This window comes from Taudactylus pleione, unplaced genomic scaffold (assembly GCF_031769625.1).
Source record: "Taudactylus pleione unplaced genomic scaffold, aTauple2 ptg000592l, whole genome shotgun sequence".
Classification (NCBI taxonomy): domain Eukaryota; kingdom Metazoa; phylum Chordata; class Amphibia; order Anura; family Myobatrachidae; genus Taudactylus; species Taudactylus pleione.
Window position 1 is genome coordinate 3664722 of NW_028284994.1, and position 23484 is coordinate 3688205.

The 23484-nt window shown below is 38.9% G+C and overlaps 3 pseudogenes; 2 read left to right on the forward strand and 1 right to left on the reverse strand.

Moving 5' to 3' along the window:
* Positions 1 to 11451: 11451 nt before the first annotated feature.
* Positions 11452 to 21822, forward strand: LOC148481208 (vomeronasal type-2 receptor 26-like; annotated as a pseudogene).
* LOC148481209 (5S ribosomal RNA) lies at positions 17642 to 17760 on the reverse strand (annotated as a pseudogene).
* Positions 19368 to 19486, forward strand: LOC148481210 (5S ribosomal RNA; annotated as a pseudogene).
* Positions 21823 to 23484: the final 1662 nt, after the last annotated feature.

Genomic DNA, 23484 nt, shown 5'->3' on the forward strand with positions numbered 1-23484 from the left:
CCCAATATGCACACCCGTCGATACATGGTAATATTCACCCCATTCTGCCCACTTCACTAGTTAGTGGCCAGAATGCGGGAGAAGTGCATACCCTTCCAAAGGTGCGGGGGGTTACCCAAAAAATCGGGAGCCTCTTGTGACTTCTGGGGGGGTAGGCAAGTATGGTTTGTATTAACTGTGACCATAAACATCTTAATCATCACATCACATACATCTAGAACCATGTAGTTTATCCCTACTCACATTTAGAACCTCATTCAGAGCCGGTGGCACAGAGCGTGCGGTCGGTATGAATGAGGGGAGGACCTCTTGAAGTTTCAAGACATCCTCCTTTGTGGTGGTAAGGCTGTGGGTTAACACTCACAGCCTTACGACCGCCTAAGGTGATGGTCACGATGGTCAAGACCATCACGACCATCTGGGCTTACGACGAGACCCTAGGTTATGGTCTCCCTTGTCGTAAGCCCCAGAGAGCTTCTGGCTCTGTCTGAGCTGGAAGCTCTCCACTGACATCACTAGTGATGTCAGTGGGGCCGCCCCCAAATGGTAGGCATTCTCATGGGAATGCCTCAATTTGGGCTGCCACCCCCCTGCCTTCCAAACAGGGCGAGCTGCAATCAACATCGACAGCTTGCCCCCTTTGGATCAAGACCCGCTATGACCGGCACTGTCGGTTGTAGCGGGTCTCATGCATGCACACGATGGTGCCTGCATCGTCGTGCGCATGCTCTGTGGGGGGCCATCGACCCGGTCCAAGCGCATCGGCAATAACGACCGGGTCTGAATGACCCCCTTAATACCTACATTAAATCTCTCTTTGGAGTTGGTGTAAATTTGTTGGCCCATCATTAGCAGCCAAAGCCCAATGTGTGGTGAGGTAAATGGCTTTGGTGGCACTGGCTAGTTTAAGGAGGCAGATATATAGATACATATATGAAACCAAGGGTTAATCTGGGCATTCTTCAAAGGTGCAGCAGTTTATAGTGCTAGAAATTTGATGTGTTTTGATTAGGGATGTGCGTAAAAGGTACACATGGGAGGCAGTGCCTCACCTGCCATACACTTTTTACTCTAGAGTTTTGACTATACAATTGATTAGAATAATACAAAGATATATATATATAGAAAAATATAATAGATATATATATATATATATATATATATATATATATATATATTATTTTGTTTAATTTTTTCTTATAAAATTTTTATAGTCAAAACTTTGGAGTAAACCTAAGTATGAGAGGAAAGGCTCTGCTAACCTGCCTCATCTGAAAGCACATCACTGATGAGAATGCCCCATTTGTTAAGGATGCTCAGGCTGGCAAATAATTGGACCTTGCAACTGCTTCAGTGCAAGCTCCACTTCATTATAATATGTTGAAGTTGCAAAGACAAACCATTAAAGATTTGTGGTGTATTTCTCCAGAAATCCAAATTCACCCACATTTTGTGAATCCAGGCAAATTCAAGTTGCGGTTCTAATCTCCTGAGGAGATCCGGTTAAATCCTGGTCACGGTTCTGATCTTTTCGTGGTTCGGATTTTAAATCCAAATTTCTGATTTTGGATTGCATAAATTACTAGAGATGACGGGTTCGGTTCCCTGAGAATTGAACTCACCCAAACTTCAGATACGAGGCAGATCCTAGTTGGCTTGGGTTTTCCTGCCTGAGTCGGATCTCAAAACGAGGCAACACATCATCATCCTGCTGTCAGATTCTCATGGGTTTCGGATTATGTAAAGATACCGCGATCACCACCATTTTTCATTCCGGCTGTGAAGAGTGAAGAGGGAGGGACCTGGAAGCTGTGCTGCACTGCTGTTACATAATTGTGACTTGTGACATTGTGCTTGGAGCTGTGCTGCACTGCTGTTGTGCATAATAATTGTGGGGCTGGCTTTTGTCCATAGGGGCTTGCCGGCTCTTGTCCAAACCATACCATATAGGGTCTGGCTGTTGTCCTATCCATAGGGCTGCCTGTAGTCCATACAGCCTGGCTGTTGTCCATAGGGGCTGGCTATCTGTGTTCCTGTGCATAGGGGCTGGCTGACTGTTTTTCATAGGGGCTGGCCATTGTCATAATAATCCATTTAGGGGTTGGCTGGCTGTTGTCTGTCCATAGGGGCTGACTCTTGTCGATGAGGGTTGCCTGGCTGTTCTGCTGTGTTGTCCAGGGGGTGCTATGTCCATCAGGGGTGCTCTTCTTCACCCCCAGTGTAAAAAAATAACAACAATTTATTTTGTTTGTGTGTTAGCCTGCCACACCACCAGTGTGAAAATAAAAACAATATTTTTGAGTGGGCGGGTTAGCTTGCCACACCACCAGTGTGAAAGTAAAATCACTTTTGTGTGTGTGTATGTGTGTGTTAGCCACACCACCAGTGAAAAAATAAAAAAAATATTTTTTGTGTGCATGTTAGCCACACCACCAGTGTGAAAATAAAAACATTTTTTTTGCATGTGCGTGTTAGTCTGCCACACCACCGGTGTGAAAATAAAATCATTTGTTTTTGGTTGGTTATGTGACTTAGCCGCAACTTAGCTGCGCTATTATACAGTAGCTTGGTGACACTGCTATAAAATCCGCTGTGAGTATGGAGGACAGTCCCATGACCGGAGAGCAGGATACACATACCAGTCTTGTAGCTGCTGGCAGCAGTCATTATGTCAATGCAAATTCTTCAACGTCATCTATGGAGGCCGATGTACCAGGGCTTAAGTCAGGCCAAAAAGTCAGGCTAAAAAAATCGACATTTATCCTGTTAAAGAAAAAATAAATCTAAAGCTACAAAAAATGAAAAGAAACAAAAAATGGCAATATACCATTCACTACATGAAGTGTCATGGAAAGGATAATGCCTTGGCCTTTATTATTTATGACTGGTGGTTCTAGTGATGATTTAAGTCCCTCTGCTTGTAGGAGAGATACACAATTTTTTTTAATTGTTAAGACGAGTAAGACACCGGAACCAACTGTGTGCTCCGAAAAATCACAAATCACGGTGGAGAGTCCAAGTGTGTATGCGATTGCCATGTGTGAGCCTTACCTTTCTAATTCTGTACTTGAAGAGGATCCTCCTTCCACCATTTGTGTGCCCTCTGCAAATTTGGGGATGAGCAGCATAAGTCAACATGCTGATGTAGAAATCGAGGATGCTTCTGTGGAATTGCATGAGGAGGATATTTATGTAGTTGGCGATAACAACAAGGATGATAAGGATGTTGATGATGATGAGGATGTTGATGGTGAGGATGTTTGGGTAAAAACTGTAAATTAGGCAGCAGTTGTTGCCCATGGTGGGAAAAATCACAATGTTGTCATACCTGGGCAAAGGACCAAAAAATCCACATCTCATGTGTGGAATCATTTCCACTCAAATTTGGACAACCTTTGCCAATCCATTTGTAACCATTGCCATGCAAAAGTGAGTAGAGGTAAGGACCTTAACCATCTATTAACCTCTTCCCTGTTACATCACTTGCAGTGCATTCATCAAATTGGAAAGGGTATAGAAAGTTTGTGGACAAAAATATGAACAAAAATCAGTCCAGTGTCATCTAGCTGCTCCCTTCTATCTGGATCCAAGAAGCTGCAATCTCCACCACCAACACCAGCATCATCATCAACATCCTCATTCGTAATTGGAAGTAGTTCTGCACCAAATATCATAAGGATGGACTGATCTCCTATCCATTTTTCCTCAGAAGGATGCCTGCATCTGCTGCTGTTGCTATGACTGGATCTTCATCCCAGAAGGGGACCAGGAAGAAAACTACTTTTAGTAGTTCAAGTTCAACCAAACAATTGACTGTCACACAATCCTTTGCATTGGTGAACAAGTATGACAACAAACACCCAGTTGCACAGCGGATTACTGATGCCATAACAGCTATGCTGGTATTAGATATGTGTCCAGTATCCACAATTAATGCAGTTGGTTTTAGACAGTTAATGGAGTTCACGTGTCCCCGCTACCATGTCCCTTCTAGATTCCACTTCTCTAAAATAGCAATTCCCAATCTGTACAAGAACATAAATAAACCTTATTAATGTCCTCCGAAATACCATTGTGCTCACTGTCCACTTAACCACAGATATGTGGACAAGTGTGACAGGGCAAACTAAAGATTACATGACGGTGACAGCCAACTGAGAAGGTGTATTGCCTCCAACAGTGCCAACAGCAGCAGCATCTAACAAATGCCAGTTCATTCAGATGCAGGCTACTCTGTGTATCACCAGTTTCACTAAGAGGTATACCGCTGAGAACCTCTTAGAAAAACTCAGGGAATCACTGAAAATGGCTTAACCCACTTGGACTCTCCTTGGGATTTGTGATTTCTGACAATGCCAGCAATATTGTGCCAGCATTACATGTGGGCGAATTTGAACACATCCAATGTTTTGCTCACACAATGAATTTGGTGGTGCAAGATTTTTTATTTAAAATTACATGGGCATGCAGGAGCTGCTCTCTGTGGCCCAAAATATTTCTGGACATTTTGACATTCAACAAAATAAGGTGTTGTAGCGCTCAACCTAACAATCCTAGATATCTATATTTTTATATAAAGACCTACTAGTGGTAAAAAGTCAGGTAAGTGCAGACCAGTAGATAAATGGTAACACCAAATAATACAAATAATGATTAATGCTGGTAGTAAATCATCAGCAAACAGATCCTATTTAGCCTGAAATAGAGAAAATATTGATCTGTAGGTATAGAGACCCACACACAGCAGTTAAATGTACTTTGCGATGATGCAAAAAAATGTCAATACAAATGTTTTAATAATAAAAATAAGAGCTATTTATTAGAAAATGTGCTAAACCAAAAAGAACCAGAGACCTTGCACATGCAGGATGATATCAGTACCAACAATTAATGGAATTCAGTGAAACTGATATCTGATGTTGATCCAGGCTGGAAGTGGTATTAAATTAATTATTGGAAAGGTTAATGTCCAGGATTATAACACTGTATAGGTGATGAAAATAAATTGCAAAGTCAACAGCGGCATCCCACTGTTTGTAATGCTGTGCTAGCTGGAATTGATGCCCGGGGGAGGTCTTCTTGGGGTTGAGGAGTACGGTGAGATCTATTGGGGAGAAGTAGTCTCTATCCAGTGCATATGTGACTACACCTGCACAAATTACGGAAGCAGCCTGAATGAACAGACCGCCTCCGGCAACCCACTCTGGAGTGCACACTGGGGTATACGGAGAAGACAGCACAGCCACACCGCTCACTGGAATAGTGTGCTGCGTATCTCCTTCTGTGACCAGGGACTTACCGCTCTACCCTGAGGGGCACTGCTACTAACCCTGCGGCTCTTGTTCCACTGATCAGCAGGATAAGAATATTATCTGCCACCACCCCAGTCACATGATCAACCCGTATGACCCAGGAAGCAAGCGTCGCTGATCGGTGGAACATGATCTGGCAGGGTTAGGAGTGGTGCCCACCACAACAGAGCTTAGTGTGCAAGTTCACTCTGCTATATTTTTGACATTCAGCAACTGCATGTGTAAGATTGCAGCACCAGCAAGAACTGTAAAATTTGCCATCCCATCATCTGAAGCAAGAGGTAGTAACTAGGTGGAATTCTACCCTCTATATGCTTCAGCAGATGGAGGAGCAGAAAAAGACCATCCAAGGCTACACTGCAGCCTATGATATAGGGAGAGGAGCAGGATTTCACCTTAGTCAAGTGCAGTGGATAATAATTTCCGTGTTGTGCAAGGTTCTCAAATCCTTTGAACTTGCCACATGTGAAGTTAGTTCAGACACTGCCAGCTTGAGTCAGAGCATTCTCTTAATCAGAATTTTGCAAAAGCAGCTGGAGAAAGTGAAGGAGGAGCTGAAATGGAGTAATTCCACTTTAAGTATGTCGGACTTGTAGATCAAGCCCTTCATTTGCTTCAACAGAATCCAAGGGTTGTCAATCTCTTGAAATAAGATCATTATATTTAGGCAACCATGTTTGATCCTAGGTTTAAGTCATACCTTGTTTCTTTCTTTCTGATGGACATAAATCTGAAAAGATGCAAGAGCTGGTGGTGAAGAAATTGTCAGCTCAAGCAGAACATGACACGGCAGCCTCTCCTCCTTTATTTTCTATAGCTACCAGGAAAAAACTAAATTTTCCTAAGAGACCCACTGCTATTGGTGATGCAGATCAATCAGCAAAACCTCATGACATCTGGTTGGGTCTGAAAGAACTGGCTATAACGATTGACTTTTTCTGATATGGTCACCGTTCAGAGAATGGTGGATGACTATTTTAGGGATAGCATCCAAATAGGCATGTCACTCAGTCCCTTTCTCTACTGACAGGAAAAAGAGGCAATTTGGAGCACCTAACACAAACTGGCTTTGCTGTACTTAAGTTGCCCACCTCCCAGTGTGCACTCTGAAGAAGTTTTCAGCGCAGCCGGGAACCTTGTCAGTGATCGTCGTAGGAGGTTACTTCCCCAAAATGTGGAAAAGATGATGTTCATCAAAATAAATTAAAAATTCCACGAGGCAAACCTTTACCAGCACTTATGTCCAAAAATACAGAAGCATCTGTAATGGTGGATTCCAGCGGGGACTAATTAATATTGTGCAAAGAAGAGGAGTATGCACACACTGATGGGGATGACAATGACAATGACGACATATAATCTAATATATTGTAAAGCCAGTTTGTGTATGGGATCATTGCCACCAATGTCCACTGCACATTGGCAGCTTGTTTTGTGGGGGGTCCAAACAAACCAATTATTTCAGCCACAAGTGGCAGACCCTGTCACTGAAGTGATTGGTGTGTTAAACTTTGAATGTCCTATTTCATATATACAACCTAAGGTTGGGTTGGAGGTCCCAATGACATTTCCAACTTGCACATTTTTCCTTTCCATTATGTGCTCTATGGGGCATTGCTGCCTGACATTTTTAATGTTATGGTTTATGAATGTCCAGAAATTGTAATGGCCACAGGCAGTACTTCCTGCATGCCCCTTTAATTTTTTTTAAAGAAAATACTGAATCAACTGTTGCTTTTTGTGTCAACCTGGTGGCACAAGCTGAAAAACAGTGACATTCAGCCAAGGGTTCTCAGCCCTCAAGGCTGCTACATGGCCCAAAGGCCACCAATCATCACTCCTCACCAGCTCTCAAGGCTGTAATGGCCACAACTTGTCAAGAGTGCCATCCCTCAAGGCTGTTGCAGGACTAGTGCCTTCCTAATCATAGGAAGGCACTATTATGGGATTATTGCCACTAATGTCCACTGAAAATGGCAGCTTGTTTTGTGGTGGGTCCAAACAAACCAATTATTTCAGCCACAATTGTCAGTCCCTGTTGCTGAAGTGATTGGTTTGTTAAACTGTGAATGTCCTATTTCATATATACAACATAAGGTTGGGTTGGAGGGCCCAAGGACATTTCTATGTTGCACCTTTTTTCTTTCCATTATGTGCTGTTTGGGGCATTGCTGCCTGACATTTTAATGTCATGGTTTATGAGTATCCAAAATTGTAAAAGCCACATACAGTATCTCCTGCATGCCCCTTTCATTTTTTTTAAAGTAAGCTCAAAACCAATTGCTGCTTAATGTGTCAACCCGGTGGCACAAGTTGAACAACAGTGACATTCAGCCTAAGGGTTCTCAGCCCTCAAGGCTGCTACATGGCCCAAAGGCTGTAATGGCCACAACTTGCCAAGAGTTCCAGCCATCAAGGCTGTTGCAGGACTAGTGTCTTCCTAATCTTAGCTCTGTATTCCACTACTACTCAGCCCAGAGGCTGTATCAACAATTAACTATCAACTATTAATTATTCAGCCAGTGGCTGCACCAATTATCAAGAATCAAATCTTCATACTTCAGCCAGTGTCTGCACCATTTATCAATTCTTCAGCCAGTGGCTGAACCAATTATTAAGTATTAACTCTCCTTACTTGGACAACTATCAATTATTCAATCTTCAAGGGGTACATCAACCATCATCTTTGCAAAGTCCTCAACTCTATCTATCACTCAGTTTTGAGTGAGCTAGCTGGATGCTTCCTTTTGGCCCTTAATTAGATGAAAAAATTAATATTGTGAGCTCTGAGGTGATCAAAATTGACTGGAAATGAGTGGAAATAATCGCTATTGAGTTTAATAATACTGTAGGAACAAAAAAAGTCTGTTTTTATGATTTTTTTAAGAAAAAAATACAGATCCAAAACCAAAACACTTGAGGGTGGTGTCATGGCTACATACATTTGGGAATCATGGGGAGAGACAGGCTTAAAAGGCAGTACAAACTGAGGTATTTTAAGAAATTACCTTCTCATGAAATAGCACTGGCACAAAATGTTGAAGGTCAACAGGATGTATTCAATGACAAAAACTGTGTTGCATAGTTCAAAATATTCAAACATAAAGTCCAAACAATACAAAGTTCATAATATCACAACAGGCAGGTGCTGGGGTGAGCCCTGTGAAAAACTACAGTCCAAACAGTATAAAGTTCATAGCACACAATGAGCAGGTGTGGGGTTGAGCACTGAGTTGTGGCCAAAGTCTGGTATGAGGTTGAGCCCCAAGATGTGACTGAGATCCAGTATGAGGTTGAGCCTTGAGATGTAACTGAAATCCAGTATGGGGTTAAGCCGCAAGATGTAACTGAGATCTGGTATGGGTTTGAGCCCCAAGATGTGACTGAAATCCTGTATGGGGTTGAGCCCCAAGATGAGACTGAGATCTGGTATGGGGTTGAGTTTTTTTTGATGCAGTTGACAACTGTTGTTTGAGATGAACACAGTAGTGAGACCAAGAATCAGAAGCAGAGCTGGGCTAATAGTGCAGCAGAGAACTAGTAGCAGAGCAGGGCTTTGCAGTGCAGCTGAGAACCAGTAGCAGAGCTGGGCTTTGTAATGCACCATAGAACCAGTAGCAGTAGTGCAGCTGAGAACCAGTAGCAAAGCTGAGCAAGGAAAAATCACAAGCGTTGGAAGGACCAGAGCATACACCAGTCACAGCGAGGATCTGGCAGGAGTCCACAGGAAAACCTGAAGGTAAAGTTGCACAGACAAGAATGCTCAGTTAGTGACAGACTTTTAAATCAGATGCATGTAATCCATTGGAGGTTCAGAACATGTGATTCAGAAAGACCAGGTTTGGGAGACCAAGTAATCACAGAAACCCAGAAAGCTGGTGATACCCATGGAGCATAAGATCATTTTAACTCTCTGCATACTACATGCGACGAATGTCAGCAGCCCTGAAGGATAATCCAGTGACTACAGCAGAAACTCGGCAAGTGTAGCTTATCTTTATAAAAAGACACAGTTTGAGTTCTGACAGGTGGTTTGCAAAACCAAATCTAGATCCAAAACCTTGAAGGAGATAAAGATCCAAAACCCAAACATGGGGGTCGGCACACATCCCTACAAACCATGAAACCATGAAGCCTTTAATGCAAAAGCAATCTGACTAATGTATGTTCCTTATATACAGTTTATATGAGTTTGACAGCTGCCTCGATCTAGCATAAAGTAACATGAAATGAGCAATGAATTGTTGCCAATTTTCACAAAATATTAGCTTGTGTTATGCTAAAAGCTATTATAATACACGGAAATAAAACCAAAAAGAGCATTGCTAGTGCATTATACAGTATTTAATGATTTATTAGCCAAAAAAATCACTATTTCAAAATAACAATATTTAATGATTATTGTAAAAATAATATAATTCTCCAGGGTAATCGTGTACCCATTATATACACTGATTATAGAATTATACAAAAGATCCTGATGATGGAGGAATAGAGCTGCTCATAGGCTCTTACCCACCTATGCTAAATCAGGGATATCTCTAATGTCTGGACTATGACTGGTCCATGAGGATAGTGTTAGGGAAACACTGTCCTAGACATATCAGCAATAAGTTTTGAAGGGTATCCTTTTTTGTCAATGTGTAAGAAGATACTGATTAGCTGTCCTATAAATACTCAGCTGCAGTGGTCATGTGATTAACATGTCACACAACAGCGATAGTGTATATATTGCATTTCTAATAAATTTAAAATGAGAAAATTAACAAAAAAAAACTAAATAAACAATGTACACTATATAAATATATATATATATATATATATATATATATATATATATATACATACAGTATATGTACACTTAAGTCTTTTGGCACACAGTTAACTCTTATTTGCCTGTAGCTCAATTTTTTATATTTTTTTTGTGATCATTCATGTGTGTTTATTATCTATCTATATGTTTATTTAATAAATTGTCATTTAAATTTTAGATATTTATTTTGTAATTTTTTTTACACTCCTTTGTAGTACACTTAAGTGGTTCTCTCTACACTATTCTTAGTGCCATGATAAGTGCCCTTATTCTTAGTAGTAGACATCTTTTTTGATAAACTGCTTCCACTGCTCCATTTGCAAAAGCAGCTGTCATCACTATCATCAGCAATTACACCTTCCCCATACTAGGTATAGGAGATCTGCCATCACTATCATCAGCAATTACACCTTCCCCATACTTGGTACAGGAGATCCGTCATCACTATCATCAGCAATTACACCTTCCCCATACTAGGTACAGGATATCCGTCATCACTATCATCAGCAATTACACCTTCCCATACTAGGTACAGGAGATCTGTCATCAGCAATTACACCTTCCCCCTACTAGGTACAGGAGATCCATCATCACTATCATCAGCAATTACACCTTCCCCATACTAGGTACAGGAGATCCGTTATCACTATCATCAGCAATTACAATTTCCCCATACTAGGTACTGGAGATCAGTCTGTGTTCAGCATCCACAATGAATCTGCATATCTCAGAATAGTGAGCACCTCTGACTACATGACACCTGACACACTGACATGTGTGGTTCTCTTGCATGTATTGCTGTTGTCATTGCCTCCTTAAAATGTATAAATGCCCATTTATCAAAAACAGAAAAATGACTGAGGTAGTTTCCACTCTCAGTGATGTGTATGTTACCATAAATATGTATACAACCCAGGACAAATCCCTAGATCCTGCCATATTCAAAATTTTGTGAAAATAAGAATTATTACCATTGTCTTCAACATCAACTTTGTTAATCTTCAAATATCTCCAATTCGGTAAAAGGTAGAAACTTAATTTAATTCAAAGAAAAACACAGAGTCCACCATAACATTTTCCCACATATCAAGTCTCATGGACAACACTTCATGGATGTCATTCTAGTTTTATTTGCTAAAACTTTGGATGGAAAAAGTTATGAAAATTTGTGATATGATTTTTCCACAAAAATCACCCTGATAATATCATCCTGCTGCTGATATTCCGGAATATTGGTTACACTGTTACAAACTTGTCACTATTATGATTAAGTTGGAAATGATCAAAGGCTATTATACAAACTTAACATTCTTTTTTTTACTCTATTAGATGCCTCAGGCTCGATGTTCTGAAATATGTCATAATGGATTCAGAAAAGCCCCAAAGGGAGGACATCATGCCTGTTGCTATGACTGTGTGCCATGCTCTGAGGGAGAAATATCCAATGGTATTTATATAAATGTTATTATGTTGCTTAGCAAGTAAAAATGAAGGGCAGATAATTATATGCACATAAATATTTAGTCACCCATAGGCATCTAGCAATATGATGTTTAACAAGTTACTGTTTTAAAGAATTATAGTATATTCTAACCAGTATTAATGGGTGGTCACATATAGAAAGACATGTGATACACAGAAATGTGTAGTGTTCAACAATACTGAAACTCTTACATTTTCGATCACCAAGAGACATATTTATTCACATTAATTCAGCTTCCCCTTATGTATTATTAAGGTACCACAGAAGATATTGGAGGTAACGGCTGTGTTCCCTCTATTTTTAAACCCAAATACTGTTCCCATAGAAGTCTCTATGGACTGTGACATGGGAAAATGTATCCAGCTCTAGGCTGCTGAGCTCTTTTGAAGCTGCCTTCCAATACCTAAAGCTGAGTCTGAACCTGTAAGAAAAGTGATAATATAAGTGTTTCTTATGATTTCCTTTACACATTATCCTGATAATTAAGTTATTATTGTCTCAAAATGCCACAATAAGAAATTACCTTTGCCAGGGCTTTGTGGGGGTTGGTAAATATGTCCCCAATAGTTTTTATTTATCAAAGAAAGTAAATTGTAATTTGACAAAAAGATACTGTATGCCAATCCACTAGAGCTTGGTGGATTTAAAACAAACAAAATTCTGAACATAATGTTAAATATTGATTAACACTTGACAATGGTATTATTTGGTGGGTTTTAATATTGCTCTTTTAATTTGAAGCAAATGGGTTACTATTATAGAAATATAGGTGTACCCAACAAAATTGTCTTCCCCTATCCCAACTATCTGCTGAAGATTCTGCACCTTACCAATTGTCCTATTTCTTTAATACTACCGACCTTAACGATAAGTATCAAACAATAAACCTTATATTATACAGTACTTTTAATAAGAAATAGAAAATTGTGGAGGATAAAGTTGTCAAAAATTATTCAAAATATATTGGATATTTAGATAATTAAATTAATGCAGCAACAAAATAATTCACCTGAAAGCTGCACTTTCCAGTGATTACAATACATATGCTGCAGCCTGAGTTACACTAGGTACCCCACTAGCATTGTGATTCTATCTGAACCTCCATCAAACACCAAGCAACCACCATGTGTGTTACATGTATCCTCTTATGATGTTGCGTCTTCACCACACCAAGTTAACCTTATGTGCCTACCATAACTACCAATCACAAGAAACAAAAATGTTAATTCTGAAACAGCCCCACACTCTCCACATGTGATTACATCATAGGCTACAATGTAGCAGTTCCCACCATAGACTTTAATAGAGAATTCTCTCCAATGAATTCTGTGGGCGAGACAGGCTGACCGCACACAGCCAATCATTGGGTAGCTTCTACCTAGGAGCCAGCTGATTAGCTGGTGACTCCTGCTATGACTGGGCACAAGCGAGTCCTAGTCATTTGCATGGAGGAAGGCTATGTGTAAACACATACTCCTCCTCCTGTCTGGCATGGTTTTAGGATTTTTTTTTTAACACCCTTGATGCCTACAGGGACCAAACCGATCATGATCACTGCATAAGAGAGGTGAGTATAGATTTTTTGCAGATATGCGTGGATGCTACAGATGTGCCCAGCTAGTTTGTTGTTCATGGCGCACCTTTCAGGGCTCTGTGTCACACCATGGAACGTTACATGATAGCTATACTTGTGGCAAACCGTGGTATTCATCATCGAAGGATACGCTGCGGCATGTAATACAGCGCTTAACCGCTGGGTGGTTAATGCTCCACTGTTGTAATTTGTACTGAATCCCATACTGTTAAATTGGATGGATATCACATTCACACACTGCATAGTATTTGCATGTTCACGCAACCAAAATTTTTAATTTCACATTTACTCTGTGCAGTAAGCTCTTAGAACGGGATGCACAGTACAGTAGTGAAGTTGCCCGAGTTGTTATCACAGTATAACCGATACTTTAGTAACGATACTGAATTAGAACCTCTATATACCCCTGCCTATACCTTCTAATGTCCTTCCTATAAACCTCTAAGGATGACACTATTTTGTGTACGCAGTCATACAGTAAATAAAGACTCCAGACTTTAAACCTGTGGTTCCAAAGCACAAAGTGATATTTCAAGTAAAAGTACAGTCAGTTACACACTATGATCTAAGTACAATTTAGCACAAATAAATGATACAGACCCAAGTACAGTTATACATACGCAGTGCTTCTGGACCAGATGTAGGCATCAGCAAGAAACCCCCATCAATCAGCATTCAGCAAGAAGACTAAAAACCCAGGGTCAGATCACACATATTTATACCCCCCAGAAATAGACAACACAAAAGAGAAGTTTGTTGCTAATACCATTGGTCCTAAGGGAGAGTGCATATGTTACAAGGCATCTAACAGGTTGGTTCAAATAGACACAGTCCAGCCTCTAATAACTGGTGGTCTCTGGTTTCCCGCCTCATGCAAACATTCACAGAAATACATTTTGCTGCTTTAAATCTCTTTGGTTCATAAGTCGAGAATGCATGTTGCGATCTTCACACCGATGATACCGGAATGCTGTTGGAAGAATGCAGATCAGTATAATACCAGACATGATGTACTTATCATGTATTAAGCCTTAACCTTTATTTCACAGCAATTGAAATAAATGAACATACTTGAATCATATACCTTAAAGCTTATGAAACCTTTTATGTGAATATCTAATGTGTGAGTATTTGGGGTTTGATATAAAGATGCTAGTTAACTAGGGGCAGATGCGTGCGCATGAAGCTAATAAACAGCATTTTCATACAGGATCTTATGCATTCGCTAATATGCGACTAGTTAACAGCGCAATTGTGCGTATTAATGTGTGTATGAGAACTCGTGAAAGAAGCAATCGCATGATGCTAATAGTAATATCGCCATATATACTTAAGTGTGAGTTTACCTAAAATGGCGCTTGGGCGGCCATTCGCAAAATGGCTTCTTGTGATCTCATTTTCTAAAATGGTGTCTTGCGGCAAGTTGCAAGATGGCATCTTTACAATATAATTTTAAGCTGATCTTGTCTCAGCCAATTATCCAGCTTCGACAGTAAATTAATGAGATGCATGCACAGCTTTCAATGAGATGGAATGAATTAATCTGTAATGGTGGGGTACTGTGTATATACTGTACAGTATGTACTAGTACTGTATAATATTTGGAAGTAAAGACAATTTTTTATAATTAAAAATTGCTGCAGGTGGGTGCAGTGCACAAGGATGAGCCTGTTATGTGCGATTCTTAATATGGCTGGCTTGTGGGCTAGTGGTTAGGTGATCACTTTGCAACAATGCTGGTCCCGGGCTCAAGCCCTGGAAAAGAATACATTTTTTTGGCACTGTCGGCTCTGGACACTGTAGTGAAACTACTGTAGTAGTGGGCTGTTTAAAAGTAAGGCATTACAAATACAAAATTGCGGCACTGTCTCAGACTTTTAGTGGACTCAGTTTGAGAGAGAGGTCTCTGTATTACAAGATGACTATGTTATTTAAAGTGCAAACTTGCATCAATGTCTGCATGGTTGGTGCTGTAGTGGCTGTCAGCCAGCTCTGAAGTGTTACAAATTGGATCTCTGGCACATGGCCAGTGGAGTGGTTGCAATGGGATTTCTGTCGCATGCCCAGTGGAGCCAAGCCATACAGTATGCCCAGGGCCGTAGTGAGCCTGGCTTGGCCCAGGTAAAGGAGGGGGTCCTTACAATAGGAGTTTACCATGAAAAGACAAACATACATCTTAGCCAACCAACAGGACTTACTGTACATCTGGGAGTTCAAAGTTAGCAAAGCACTTAGGCCTGTATTCAATTTGAGGGAAAAAGTCAGAGGTTCAGACTTTTTGCCATCATCAACATTTTTTTTAGGGATAAAGTATCGGGCGTGTGCCTGCTTATCCCCAAATTCAATTAGGATATGGCGAAAATGGGACCCGGCGGAAAAGTAAGTATCGTAAAGTCCAGTCAGTTTTTGGGGAAATCATGCTATCACCCCTCAAAAGATGGTCTGACAAGGGAGATCACTATGGGTACCCCCAATTTGGCCTGCTAAAGGTAATTTGGGTTTTTAAATAGCCGCGGCAGGTACACAAATTTGGCTTTGAAGAAGTGATGAAGAATAGCACTAAACTTTTTTTTGGGTACAAGCTTATTTTTAAGTCCCTAAAATGAGTTTTGAAAATTCTTCAAAAATCCACCTGCCGCAACCACCTGCATTCTAGATAACACCTGCTGCATACTTGGGAACCCCCCCTGAATCAATTTCACTTTTTTAAAACTTTGTTCCCCCAAATTTTTTGACCCCCATTTTTTGGGGTGTCTTTAGGAATGTTTTAAAAACACAGATTACTTTTAGGGAACACTCCCAGGGGTGCAGGTTATTTTTTTTAAATCTGACCCCAAAATTCCAATTCTGAACGTTTTTACACCACCTTAACAGTGGTGAAAACTTATCCCCGTTTTTTTACAAAGACTTTTCACACCTGCAAAAAGTCTTTGAAATTGAATATGGGGATAAGTGAAAATGGCGAAAATGACGAAAATGACATAATCGGCGATAAATTATCGCTGATAATACATTTTTGCAGCCTAATTGAAAATTGCCCTGAGTGGTATATTTACTAAGCTGTGTTAGGAGATAAAGTGAATGGAGATAAGGTACCAGCCAATCAGCTCCTGTTATCTTTCAAACACAGCCTGTGACATGGCAGTTAGGATCTAATTGGCTGGTACCTTATCACCATTTGCTTTTTCTCCTAACACAGCTTAGTAAATATGTATGGAATCATTGTGCTGTCCTGATAGTGACTTGACACGTAAACCACAGATATCAGCCACAATCAAATCCGTATTGTTTCATCTGAGGAACATAGCCGGAAACAAGCATGTATGAATTAAGGAATGTATTCCTTTAATCATACATGCATTTGTATCACCACGCTTAGACTACTGCAATGCCCTCTACCTGGGTCTCCCAGCTAATGAATTACACCATTTCCAGATGGTACAAAATGCAGCAGACAGGGTGTTAACTAAGCAGACACATTCCAGTCACATAACATCCATTCTCTACTCTCTTCACTGGCTGCCTGTAAGAGGGTGACTCTCATTCAAGATTGACTTACTGGCTTTGAAAGCCTGATATAACCAGAGTCCAGTGTACATGAAGCAGCTTCTTATTTCTACCTGCCCCACTCTCTTACTTTGATTTGTAGATGAATGATGTTTAGCAGAACCTAGAATATCCCTTTATTACATTAGATGTTGAGCTTTTAGCTTTGTGGCTCAAACTCTATGCAAAATGCTTCCTCACACAGTCTGACAGGCCTCCATCTAGAATCCTGTATAGACTCAATACTTAAGAAAGGAAAGAATTCCGCACAGAACTCAAAAACTAGTAAAGATGATGATAATTATTAGTAGAATCCAACCGTTATATAATCTAGATACAGCTGTATCAATAGTTGTTGTTGGTGGTGCTCCCACAGCCCAATGTTTACATAGGTACAAAGGACAAAGAAAGAAAGAGAGGGCTATTCGCTGGGGCACTCTTCATGACAAATGTCCACTTTCAATTATGTTTGTTGATTGATAATTGAAAATGATATCAATTACACCCTACATAACCAAATGTTACACAACCTTATATGCACAGCCAATAGAAAAAGGATTGGTGTTTGAACATATTAGCAATAAATGATCCAACCTATTTCCTCATATTCAAACTTAACTTTTAATCAGAGTTGTATTAAAAATTGAAAATGAATATCCCTTCAAACAAAATTAGAGTTATTAGATAAGGGCGAAAATAGAATGTATTGAAAAATAAGATAGAATCTCTACATGCATTCATACATACATGTGGATAGGTAAATACCCTGGTCGTAAATAAATAACCATTGCAATAAAATATCTTATCCTCTGGATATATGTGGGTTGTTATAATGGTAATGAGTTGCCACTCTGCTGAGTTACCAATCGTCCTAATCCACCTCCGGTATTAATGACCTACAACACCTGGTATTCCCAAGTGGTCTCCCATCCAGGTACTAACCAGGCCCATAACTGTATAGCTTCCAAGATCAGACGAGATTGGGCATATCCAGTATGGTATGATTGTAGATGATTACCCAACTGGGGAGTGTAGATGCCCAGGTACACAAAGCGTAAGAGTGTATGTAGGACTAACTCACCAGAGAAGTCCACTTTGTTAAATAATACACAGTATCAATAAAAGTATTGCATGAGCGTACTTTAATTGCAATTATACAGTAAGTCACATGGTTAAACACATAAAGTAAAACAGTCAAGTGTAATTGTCTGACTGATTACTAATGTACTTAATAAGTCAAATAATATGTTCCAATAAGCTATTAAATATGCTGTTCATGTGACAGTGATATTTGTATATTAATCTAAAATAACATAAATACACTTAATATGGTCTGTATGATAGATGATTAGATTCAATCCTATTAATAGGCAGTTTGTAAATAGTGCATTCTAACCACTAAATCGTACAATGAGTAGCGTAGCGGGTGATTCCATTCAATCCTGTTAGTAGGCAGTTAGTGATAACACTTTCCAAAAGCCTAATCATAAATGGTTAGCACAGCAGCCAGCATAAAGTGATGCATATCGTAATATATCTCAGACCTCATAAGGCTCACATATGTGTTAGGTGAACAAGCCCCTGGACTGGGCGAAATGCGTGTTTTTCTTCCTTGGATATCCGACTTATGCAGTGATCGGACTCCAAGTAGTCTTACCCTGGGATCGTATGTATGCCTGTAACTGACCTTGTGTCACTACAGACATCTTTTGCCTTGGATTATATGTGAGCCTGTAAATGACCTCCGTGTCAATACAGATATTTTCTTCATGAGCAACACGTATAGTTTTTATACTGTTATTATACGGTTTGTTTGTTTTTTTTTTGCTGATCCAGCGGGGGAATTTACTCCTCTATTTCAGTGTAAAATACACTTATTTATAGTGCTGTTCCAGTCTATTGTTGATTTTATAAGTGTGCAAGTAAATGCTGAATAACATTTGAGCTAATTATTTGGATGATTGCATATATCTATATGCTCATTACTTATTCATTAGATGAGCACATACTCTGTCTGTTTATAGTAGAGGATCAATATTATACTGACAACCTATATATTTTTTTCTGTGTACCTTATGAGCCTTATGAGGTCTGAGATATATAATGATACGCATCACTTTATGCTGGCTGCTGTGCTAACCATTTATGATTAGGCTTTTGGAAAGTGTTATCACTAACTGCCTACTCACAGGATTGAATGGAATCACCCGCTACGCTACTCATTGTATGATTTAGTGGTTAGAATGCACTATTTACAAACTGCCTATTAATAGGATTGAATCTAATCATCTATCATACAGACCATATTAAGTGTATTTATGTTATTTTAGATTAATATACAAATATCACTGTCACATGAACAGCATATTTAATAGCTTATTGGAACATATTATTTGACTGATTAAGTACATTAGTAATCAGTCAGACAATTACACTTGACTGTTTTACTTTATGTGTTTAACCATGTGACTTACTGTATAATACAATTAAAGTACGCTCATGCAATACTTTTATTGATACTGTGTATTATTTAACAAAGTGGACTTCTCTGGTGAGTGAGTCCTACATACACTCTTACGCTGTGTGTACCTGGGTATTTACACTCCCCAGTTGGGAATTATCTACAATCATACCATACTGGATATGCCCAATCTCGTCTGATCTTGGAAGCTATACAGTCATGGGCCTGGCCAGTACCTGGATGGGAGACCACTTGGGAATACCAGGTGTTGTAGGTCTTTAATACCGGAGGTGGATTAGGACGATTGGTAACTCAGCAGAGTGGCAACTCAGTACCATTATAACAACCCACATATATCCAGAGGATAAGATATTTTATTGCAATGGTTATTTATTTACGACCAGGGTATTTACCTATCCACATGTATGTATGAACGCATGTAGAGATTCTATCTTATTTTTCAATACATTCTATTTTCGCCCTTATCTAATAACTCTAATTTTGTTTGAAGGGATATTCATTCTCAATTTTTAATACAACTCTGATTAAAAGTTAATTTTGAATATGAGGAAATAGGTTGGATCATTTATTGCTAATATGTTCAAACACCAATCCTTTTTCTATTGGCTGTGCATATAAGGTTGTGTAACATTTGGTTATGTAGGGTGTAATTGATATCATTTTCAATTATCAATCAACAAACATAATTGAAAGTGGACATTTGTCATGAAGAGTGCCCCAGCGAATAGCCCTCTCTTTCTTTCTTTGTCCTTTGTACCTAGACTCAATACTTACCTGCTTACGCATGCATTTCCATTTGTCCCTTTGGGTCCTCAAAAAATTAAACCCTAATGCTTAGTTCTTTTATCTGTTTATTTTGTATCTTGTGTTTTTGTTAGTGCAGTTGTCAAGCGCTCTGAGTTCTACTGACTTAAAAGTACTATATTGATAACATTATTATTATTATTATTATTATTATTATTATTATTTTTATATATATTATTATTATTATTATTATTATTATTATTATTATTATACAAATTGAAGTTTTGTGGCCATTTATAGTGGCCATTTTCAAGGAGGACATATACATGTAATGGGCATCACTGCTGGATAGCAAAGTACATTTATTACTATTGAGACAACAATAATTAGTAATGTGTGAAGTGTCAAATTGGTTCAGAATAATAGCAGCATATAAAGTACAGATGTATCCCTATACGTCTAGCCTCAATATGCCATGTGGTAGGAGAAGCCTGATGCCAGGGTGTGACATGCCTGAATTTTTGCTACCAATACCCGTTACCTCCCAATTACGGTAATGTACTGTAGCTTGAAGCATGTGCAGTGAACTCAGACACAAGCGTAGATTACTAATAATGACTCAGATTACCTCTTTGAATAAGATTCTGTAAACATCCCGATCTAAAGTAGATATAATGAATGAAAAGGAATAAATAACTATATCACTATAAGGGAGCTACTTATTACCCTTCATTAGGACCATAAGTGGAAATGTATTCAAATTGTATATTTAAAACATCTCTCTTTTGGATAGTTTGTTAAATAAGATTTTAACTTTCTCCTCTAACTGAACATGTTCACTACCCCAGTTAGGGAGCGATAAATAGAAAAGTGAGATATTGGGACAGTGAGAGTAACATTACTGTACAATATTTAATTTATGTCACATTTTTCCACAGATAATGAAAGTTGTGTGAAATGCGCTGATAATGAATGGCCTAATGATGCAAAGAACAAATGCATTGCCAAGGCTCAAGAGTTTCTATCATATAAGTGGATCCTATAACCTCTGTGTTCTCTGTCACATCTCTATTATTTTCTGTGATAATTGTCTTTATAATTGGACTATTTTATTCATATCAGAACAAACCAATAGTCAGAGCTAATAATAGGAACCTCAGCTTTATTATCCTCATCTCTCTTAAGATGAGTTTACTCTGTGTATTTCTTTTCCTTGGTCTCCCAGTGGATATAACCTGCATGCTGCGCCAACTCAGCTTTGGAATAATATTTACTATCATGTTGTCCTCAGTCCTGGCCAAGACTATCACAGTTTGCATCGCTTTTAAGGCTACAAGACCTGGAAGTTACTGGAGAAAATGGCTGGGAGCTAAATTACCAAATTATTTAGTGCTGATCTGCTCATCTGTCCAGGTCCTGAATGGTGTTATCTGGTTGTCAGTTTCTCCTCCATTTCAGGAGTTTAACATGGACACATATCCTGGGACTATCATCATCCAATGTAATGAGGGTTCTGTGTTAGCCTTTTATGTCATGTTGGGTTACATGGGGTTCCTGGCAGCTGCGAGCTTTGTTCTGGCTTTCATGGTGAGGACATTACCTGACATCTATAATGAGGCCAAATACATCACCTTCAGCATGCTGTTGTTCTGCAGTGTGTGGGTCTGTGCCATCCCAGCCTATCTGAGCAGTAATGGGAAACATATGGTCATTGTAGAGGTGTTTGCTATATTAGCCTCATGCATTGGGATACTAGGCTGTATATTTTTCCCTAAATGCTACAATATCCTGATGAGACCAGAAATGGACAGAAAAGAACATGTATGCTTGGGAAATAACAATTCCTGATAATATGACCTGATATCCTAATATTGTATTAATTAGCATTTTATTCTGCTAATAATTTGTGCTCATGAGGAAAATATGTAGAAGTGACTATTTTTGCATAATTCTACCAATATAGATTTACTTGTTTGAATATTTTATGCTAGTACAGTGTACTTTTGTTCTATATATATAATATCTTTCTAAAAATTTTCCAAACCAACAATATTGATGAATAAATCACATTAGTATTGTATAACACTCACAAATGATTTAGTAATGTAAATGTTATAAAAGATACAGTATATATTCGCTGAGTACATGTATAAATGAATAAAGTGAGAATAAAACAATATAATAATTCCCTTGCAATATAAAAATGGACGTGATTCACACACTTACTATATTAAAATTGCACATTTTTACACATACACAAAAAAACAAATATAATATGTAATATATAAGAAAACAGTATGCATCAGCGGAGTCCGTGCAGCTTCGGTCCTACTTTGTGCAAATACTGTATTTTATCACCCAACAACAATACATAAATGCCTAATCAAATAGTAAAACATTTTACTGATGAACAGTATTCTATAATAGTCAGCATCTTCTGTGGTTTGTTATAACTGAAGTATTTATATATAAATAAGCACACATAACAAAATTGAGAATCAAACTAAAATATGCAAATTAAGTAGCAACTACATATTTATAATAATCAATTCATACTGTCACACAACAAAGAAAAAAAATATAGCAGTCAATAGGTATCAATGCAAGTTACTGAAAAGTGTGGTGTTTACTAGAAAATCATGATGCTATCCAGATAAGGTTGACTGAAACATAGAGAGGAAGAGGAGGTGTCCTATGGCGATTGCATGACAAAAGTCTATCAAGCTATGTACCTGATAGAGTATTTTGTAATAACTTATCCTGGGGAATATTAAGTGAGTAGGGGACCCTGTGCACCACACACCCTGCACCAATGTAGTTACTGTACACCACTAAACATCTCAATATTCTGATTTGATCCTGGGTCAGATGAATAGTTAATTATTTCTGACTAGCTACTGACTGTGTAGATGTCCACAATTTTTTATTTCTGAAACACTCAGAAAAGAATAAGATTAACTTTAGATTTAAAAGTCATAAAAAGTAGTGTACTAGTTTAACTATTGCATAAATCACTAAATAAAAATATGTAGCTCAGAGGTTCTCAAACTTGGTCCTAGCAGTTGCACAGGTGTACTCATTACTCCCTGATAAATTTTAAAAGTTCCACAGGTGGAGCTAATTATTTCACTTGTGAGTCTGTGAGGAGACCTGGAAGACATGCACTGTGTTGGGTCCTGAGGACCGAGTTTGAGAACCTGTGCTCTAGCTCAGGGGTAGCCAACCCATGTCCTCGAGAGCTACCAACAGTGCATGTTTTGCAGGTCTCCTTACAGAGTCACAAGTGAAATAATTAGCTTAACCTGTGGATCTCTTCAAATGTGTCAGTGAGTACCTGCTGGGTGACCTGGAAAATGTGAACGGTTGGTAGCTCTCAAGGAGCAAGGTTGGTTTCCCCTGTTCTAGCTTATCTCTAACTCTGGCAAAAGTCCAAATTTAGATACTCTGACAGAGTGACAGCTTTCTAGTCCCAAATAAACTGCATTTCAAAAAGCAACTAATATTCACTAC